The sequence below is a fragment of the Kryptolebias marmoratus genome, linkage group LG16 (assembly GCF_001649575.2).
Source record: "Kryptolebias marmoratus isolate JLee-2015 linkage group LG16, ASM164957v2, whole genome shotgun sequence".
NCBI classification, from domain to species: domain Eukaryota; kingdom Metazoa; phylum Chordata; class Actinopteri; order Cyprinodontiformes; family Rivulidae; genus Kryptolebias; species Kryptolebias marmoratus.
Window position 1 is genome coordinate 8,008,171 of NC_051445.1, and position 6,851 is coordinate 8,015,021.

The 6,851-nt window shown below is 38.0% G+C and overlaps 1 protein-coding gene across 1 annotated transcript in view; it reads left to right on the plus strand.

Annotated features, from left to right (window-relative positions):
• The window catches only part of cadm4 (cell adhesion molecule 4), a 160,164-nt gene that overhangs the window by 92,812 nt on the left and 60,501 nt on the right, over positions 1–6,851 (plus strand). The window lies entirely within an intron of this gene.

The window sequence follows — 6,851 nt, forward strand, 5'->3', positions numbered from 1 at the left end:
AATCATCAAAATTAAACTAAATAAACATTTGAAATATATGAGTTTGTATGTAATGTATGAATATAATATACAAGTTTCACTTTTTAAATGGAATTACTGAAATCAATCTACTTTTTCATGATATTCTAATTTTATGACCAGCACCTGTATGACATTTTAAAAAGCAAAATAGAGTTTAGTTTAAATACAGAAAAAAAACTGAACTAAGTCATTCTAAAAGTGTTTTATGGTTGAAGGATGACTCAAATGCATCTTAGCAGGTGGTGTGAATGACAAAAATAATCAAAATTTTATTTTCAGCCCCAACAGCTGTTTAGGCTAGGATTTCACCTTTTGAAAAGCAATTTCTTTTTGGCTTTCAAAACAACTTTGCGCGTAATTAACGTGTCACAAACTTAGAAATAATCACCACTGAATCTTTTGCAGATATCATAGGGAGAGTTTTTCTCTCAGCAGATCTGTCTGTGGAATTAAGAGCATAGTGCAGAGGAACAACACACAGAGTTTGAGATATTTTGTTAAACCCTTTACACCCATCTTATTCTGGAGCATTTCCTTCCAGTGGCCCTTCTGACGTTCCTTTTCTCTTGGCCCTTCTTCCATCTCCATGCTTCAGCAACACAGGACATTTAGAAGTCCAATCTGCACAGAACCACCTTTCTTTCCTAACCGCAGTCCTTCCAGCAGCTTTATTGCACCTTTTTAGTTCAATCTTGCCAACACACAAAACTAGAGGAAAAAAAAAAAAGAGAGAAAAATCTTCTTTCAAGGCAATTTCAGTTTAACTTAGGAAGGAAGTTCTTGAGCCAAATTCAGTTTATCATCAAATATTGAATTTTTGTTATTATTAATGCCTGAAGTCTATTTTTTGCCAACTCTTTTAGGCTGTAATTATCATATTTCTGCTGAGAAATGATCAGTCTTTAAAATGTTTGTATCTGGTTTTTTTTTAAGGGGTCTACTTAAATCAACAACGACCTTTTTTTTTTTTTTTTTTTTTTTTTTGGCACCGTACTGTACATTTGTTTGTGTGGGTGTGTTTACGTGGGCCGCACAAGGGCACCTTTCGCCACAGTGGAAATGAAACACAGCAACTGGTTGTCTGCTAACCGCATCACTCTTCTTCTATTTTTTTTTTTTTTTTTCCACACACTTAACCACGTAGTTTGTGAGCCTAAACTTGAAAATTGAAAGTAATGAGGTGAAACGAATAGAACAGCAAAAGGTCATGGTTCCCACCCAACTCTTTCCCCGGTCTCCTGGATGAAAGTCTTTGGTTTGATTCATGACTCCACCACGCCCGTGTCCTCTAAGCACAGACTTTGTAGCTTCTTTATACTAACCTCATATTCAAATGACTCATGAGTCACTTCACTTGTTAGGCACCTGGATTCTCACATGGTCAGAATTATGAGATAATCCATCTTGTCAAGCTTGAGGATGTGCGTTTGTATCCAAGTCACTGTTGTTCAGACTAATGTGTGATTTATAAGAGCAACTAAAAGCATGTTTTTGATGTCAGTCAACAATGCTTTGTGCTTAAGTGATTTATGTAACTCCCGCAACACCTGTTATACAAGAAGTTTAGAATTTCTCATTAAAGAAGCCTTTTTCCTCTATTAAAAAATGTTTTTGCTTCTGTACAGCTTTAGCTATAAAGCTTTATTTTCCTGATACACCAGCTGCTAGTGCTTCTTTACTTTGAAAGGGGGAAGTTTACTCTTGATAGACTGTAACAGCGAGATGGTTCATCTAATTACCTTACAAATATATTCTTTGAACAGGCCTGCTCTTATTCAAACCCTTTTAACATCATGACTTAATAAGCATGGGATTAGTAAGGTTAATATTTTCTTTGAACAAAGACTCTTCTGTTGACCTATTCTGCCTTTCTGTGCTGCTGCTAATAAGGCCAACTGACTAATGCTAGTGCAACAAAAGTTTTATTATTTTTTACATACAAAGGATATGTAAAATGTAAAACAGCTGCTAGAATATATATAGTAGCTCTCATTTTTGCTTTTTTAAACTTCTTTAATTTGTGTTTGTGTTTAAATCAGCTTTAGGGCTCATAGAATTCCAAATTTTGGTTTAGTAAAATAGTTGAATTAGTCTTGGCAAATTCCTCTAATTTTAAAGCAAGCATTGTTTTTGAGATCTATTTAATTTCTCATACAGGACAAGGTTTATAGGCTATTCTTTTCTGTTGTGACTCATTGTGTCAGGAAGACAAATCTGTGTAGCTTTGGTTGGTCAAAGTCATAAATTGTGTCTGATAAACCTGTTTCTTCAAGAAGACCTTTTACCAGTTATTGTTTTACTGTGTAAAATCATCATCATTTGTTTTCTTTTGCTAAAGTCAGACTTTTTCTGACTCTTGCTACAAATGCATGTACAGTATCTTTATCTGCTGCACAAATATGTTTTCTCTTTTAGCTTTTCTACAAACCACAAACATAAGCTTCTTTAAGGTTTATATTTTCTGGAAATAGGCCTATACACTTGCTCAAACAATGTTTATGGATGGCAAAGTTGACAAGTTAAATAAAATGGTATAACGCCAAACTTCTTCTATTTCCTTTTATCTCCCTTTCACAGAGTAATCCACATTGTTTTTGTTTTTAAACTGCATCCATATTTTAGATGTTTCATAGCACCATCATAAAATAGACTTTTTTTTTTACTTTAAGATGGTTTCAGATGGATTTTTATATTGGATTATATACACTGAGCTCGAGTCAAATTGCACTTGAAAGTGGGAGGGATATGATGATGTTTTGTTCAGTGTGTCATTCAGGTAGTGTGAGAACTGTGTCACACTGTTCTGTCTCATGCTTTGACAAGAGGCCTTCACCATTCTGCTTTATCAATACAGGGCAGATCCACTGGGGCACCGGCCTGAATACATGAGCCATTTGGAGGAGAGTCTTTTCATGCACTGACTGTCTCTGGGGGGTTCTGAATTCTGTTTGTGTCACAGAGACATGTAGTATCTGTGTGTGCGTGTGTGTGTGTGTGTGTGTGTGTGTGTGTGTGTGTGTGTGTGTGTGTGTGTGTGTGCATGGGTCAACAACAACTGATGACAGGCTGATGTAACAAGGACCAATGATGAGAATAAACACTAGCTTGGTCTGACAGACAAATTAATGGACAAAAGCTGTAGTGACTTACTGCGGCCTGTACATGCTGTTGCTGCTGGATGTGTTTCCTATTCCATACATGGTTAGCAGTTGTTTTATTTTATATTTCTTACCTCCCATCTCTTGTCTTCCATTTCATGTTGGTTTTGTGACATGTCTAATTCGTTCGGTGTGCTCAGTTTTGATTTAAAATGACTCAAAATGAATACATATTTAATAATGTTATTTAAATTATTAAAAAATTTAATTAAAATTTGATTAAATCAAATGTTAATGAAAACCAAATGATAAAAATATCAATTTTAGCTCTTTCTTTTTTTTTTTTTTGTTAACTCAACTTCACCAAATACAGTGAATGGATTACTAGCTTGGGTGCTGGTTACAGGCTTAGGGGAACCATAAAAGCCACTGTGTGTGAAGTGACATTAAGATTGCAAAATGAAATGGCAGAAAATGTTTCTGACAAAATGAAAAAAAAAAGTGCAAACATTCGCTTTGAAGTTTCCAAAAGAAAGGACCCATTGTGAGCCTTCAAAGGGTTGGTGTGTATCTGTCCCTGCGGGTTCTCTGTGGGATGGTTTGGTCTTTTCGCTCCGCAGTCATGTCAGACCAATAATGGCTGTTTTGACACTGAAGGTGAAATTAAAAAAAATAAAAAGGCTTACACCTGCATGGCAACTTGACCACCAGAATAAGAAAATAAAGGTTTGCTTGGTGACTACAATATCATCAGATAATGTTTAAAACTTGTAGAGACGCATGCATCGTCAGCACATTTGCATTTTATCCCCATATTTTATTACTTGAGCATTTTGTGAGCCTCCTTCTTGCAGAAAGTCCTCATTTACAATAGTCATAAACAAAACAACTTTTGTGAATGAGAAAAGGCATAAAATTATATTTATATTGGGTGTAAATTAAGTTTATTTTAATAAATATTGGTATATAAAATAACAGGTACAAACAAGACAGAGGAAATGGCTAAACCTCTCTCTCTCTTTCTCTCTCTTGCTGATTTGTAGAATGATGGGACCACAGAGGAGATAAAACATGGGACTTTATAGAGGCTCTGAGTGTAAATATGGCCCAACACCTCTGCAGGGTGTTTACTGTGGTTTTTTTATTGGTCCCCTTATTAGCTGAGTTCTACTATCTCCGTCAGCTGGAGAGGCGGGGAAAGAGGGCTATTGCCAAGTGCCAGGTTTTTAATTTTCATTTTTATTTTAATTAAGCATGAGAGCAAGAAAGGTAGGGGAGATGAAGACAATGGGAGAAGAAAAAGTTGAGAACTCTTGTTATTTCACAATTCACGATGTCCCCAGTGTTTCACAGACAAGATGGGAGAGGGGCTGCTATGGATGTGGTGGTGACAGAAGTGACAGATGATGCTGCAGAGCGGGCCTACTGTAAATGACAAATAATCCAAGCAGAGAGAGAGAGAGAGAGAGAGAGAGATGTGAGGGAGGGCAGAAGGGAATAATGGAAGGGATGGGGAGGAGAGAAGAGGAGTGGATAGTCAATTATACAGTGAACTGGGTATGTCAAAAATGTGTGGCTTCCTGAAAATTCAATGTGGTCGCCAACTCTCCAGCTGAACACAAAGAAACATCTTGGGGTGACATTTAAACAGGGGTTTTCTTTTATTTCTATTTCTTTGTTCCTTTTTTTTTTTTTTTTTCAAATGGATCACAACCAATTATTTTGGTTCCCCATATGATTATGCCCCCCCCCCACACACACACACACCACATACACATAGTTACATGAATCTGTGCTTACACTCTGACAAACATACAGTAGTTGTCTTGTGCTCTCTGCCATTCTTTTGTCTCCCTTGGTGAATAAACAATAACTCATCTTTGTGACAATGAAAGTTGACATTCCACCCTTCCCATGAGCATCTTCTCATGATGAATTGCTCTCAACACAATGGAGGGGCATCACACCCTCGGCCTGTCTCACCCCTCCATCCTCTATACTGCTACTGTGCCTTTTCTCCTGTCCCTAACCCTCTTTTTCTATGCCCATCTACCTTCCTAGAGTCAAATTCAAATTGTGCTGGCTGCCTGATGAATCCATTGTTACCGTAGCACTTCACAGAGAGAGGGAGCTAAATGCGGGCTGAATTAATGGGGGCTTAGGACCAAATAGCTTTCAAAAGGCTCCTCTTCCCATTGCTCATGTTCATCCCTAGCTCCCCCTCTTTTTTTTTCTTTCTTACTTGTAAACTCATTTTTTTCTCCTACCTCCAGAGTTTAGATAAATACTCTTTCTACCTCTTCCTCTTCTGATGAAGACTCCCCCCATCCCTTTGCATGATGCCTTTCATCTCTTGTTGTTGCTGTGTTTTTTATCTATCATGTTGCATATCTCTGCGTCTTCCTCCTCCTTCTACTCTCTCTCTCCTCGTCTACCTCTTTGTTTTCCATTTCTCATTCTGTCATCACAAATTACCTCTCCTCTCAGTCTCTCCCTCTCAGTGCAGCACACGCTCTCTTTCTGTTTGTAAGTCTTTCTCATCGGTCTCCATCTCCCATCAGCTTTGTTTTTTTGTTTTGTTTTTTTCCTTCTTTGCATTTGTCCCACCATTCTTCTTTCGTTCCTCTATGAGCAGCAGGGAGCCTACAGTCCTCCAGGGTGTATTTGGTGTCATAGTGAAGCTTGTCGCATCGCCGCAGGCAGCTTTTATCATCGGCCTTAAAAGAGCACATGCACACGCTCACATTCACACGCGTGCGTGACAATTGTAAGATCCTAACTTGAAGCAGGCAGGGGTTGATCCTTTAGGGACAATTTAGGCCTAAGGGCTGTGACATTATCAAAGTGCTCTTCACTCTCTGCAGTAAGCTTGTGTATGTGTATGTGTGTGTGTACATACGTGTACATGTGTGGGTGTGATGATCTGGCCACATACTCCACACAGGGATCTTAACTTTTCAAAACTTTGTTTTTCCGCTCTCTGTGCATGCATGGCTGATTGTCCCTTGGAATTTATTGCAGGTTGCCACCAGCATCTACGTTGCATTTCATCTGTGTGGCTATAATTTTTAGGTGTATGTGTGTCCCTGTTGTCCAATATTATACAGAAGCCATCATTTTGAATTGTGGTTTCTGTCCCTGTGTGTGTGTGTGTGTGTAGGTGGGTGTGCGGGGGTGTTTGCAGTCAGATACAATATCTAGCACCTCCACTCTCATGTCCTCTTGTTGAACTCTGCTCCAGTGTTCAACACCATAACTGCCAGACACAAGGTCCATATCCATCAGGTTAAGAGAATACAGACTATCATACTCGCACAAGGTTATACTCCTAGACAATTTTCTTAAAGAAAAATTCAAAGTAGAATGTATAAATGATTTGCTCTTGATTTTTTTTTTCTCACACATAGGAAAGTTCCAGTTTTTGCTGTTGACAGTGAAAACCGATCTCCGCAGTTTATAGCTTCTCCTTAGAATATGCTTCTCAGTAACTGGACATAGAATAAAAGGACACTGTTCACCGTGATCTGAAGTTCTAAACATTAGGACATTAAGAAAGGAAATTGTTTATATATATATATATATATATATATATATATATATATGATTACTGGTAAGGCATAGCTGTTAAGACTCGGAAGCTACTAACCATGCATGGAGGGTTCCACCCCAAATCCAGCATCCTGAGACTGTACACAAGCCGTAAGGACGGCGGCAGAGAACTAGTGAGTGTGA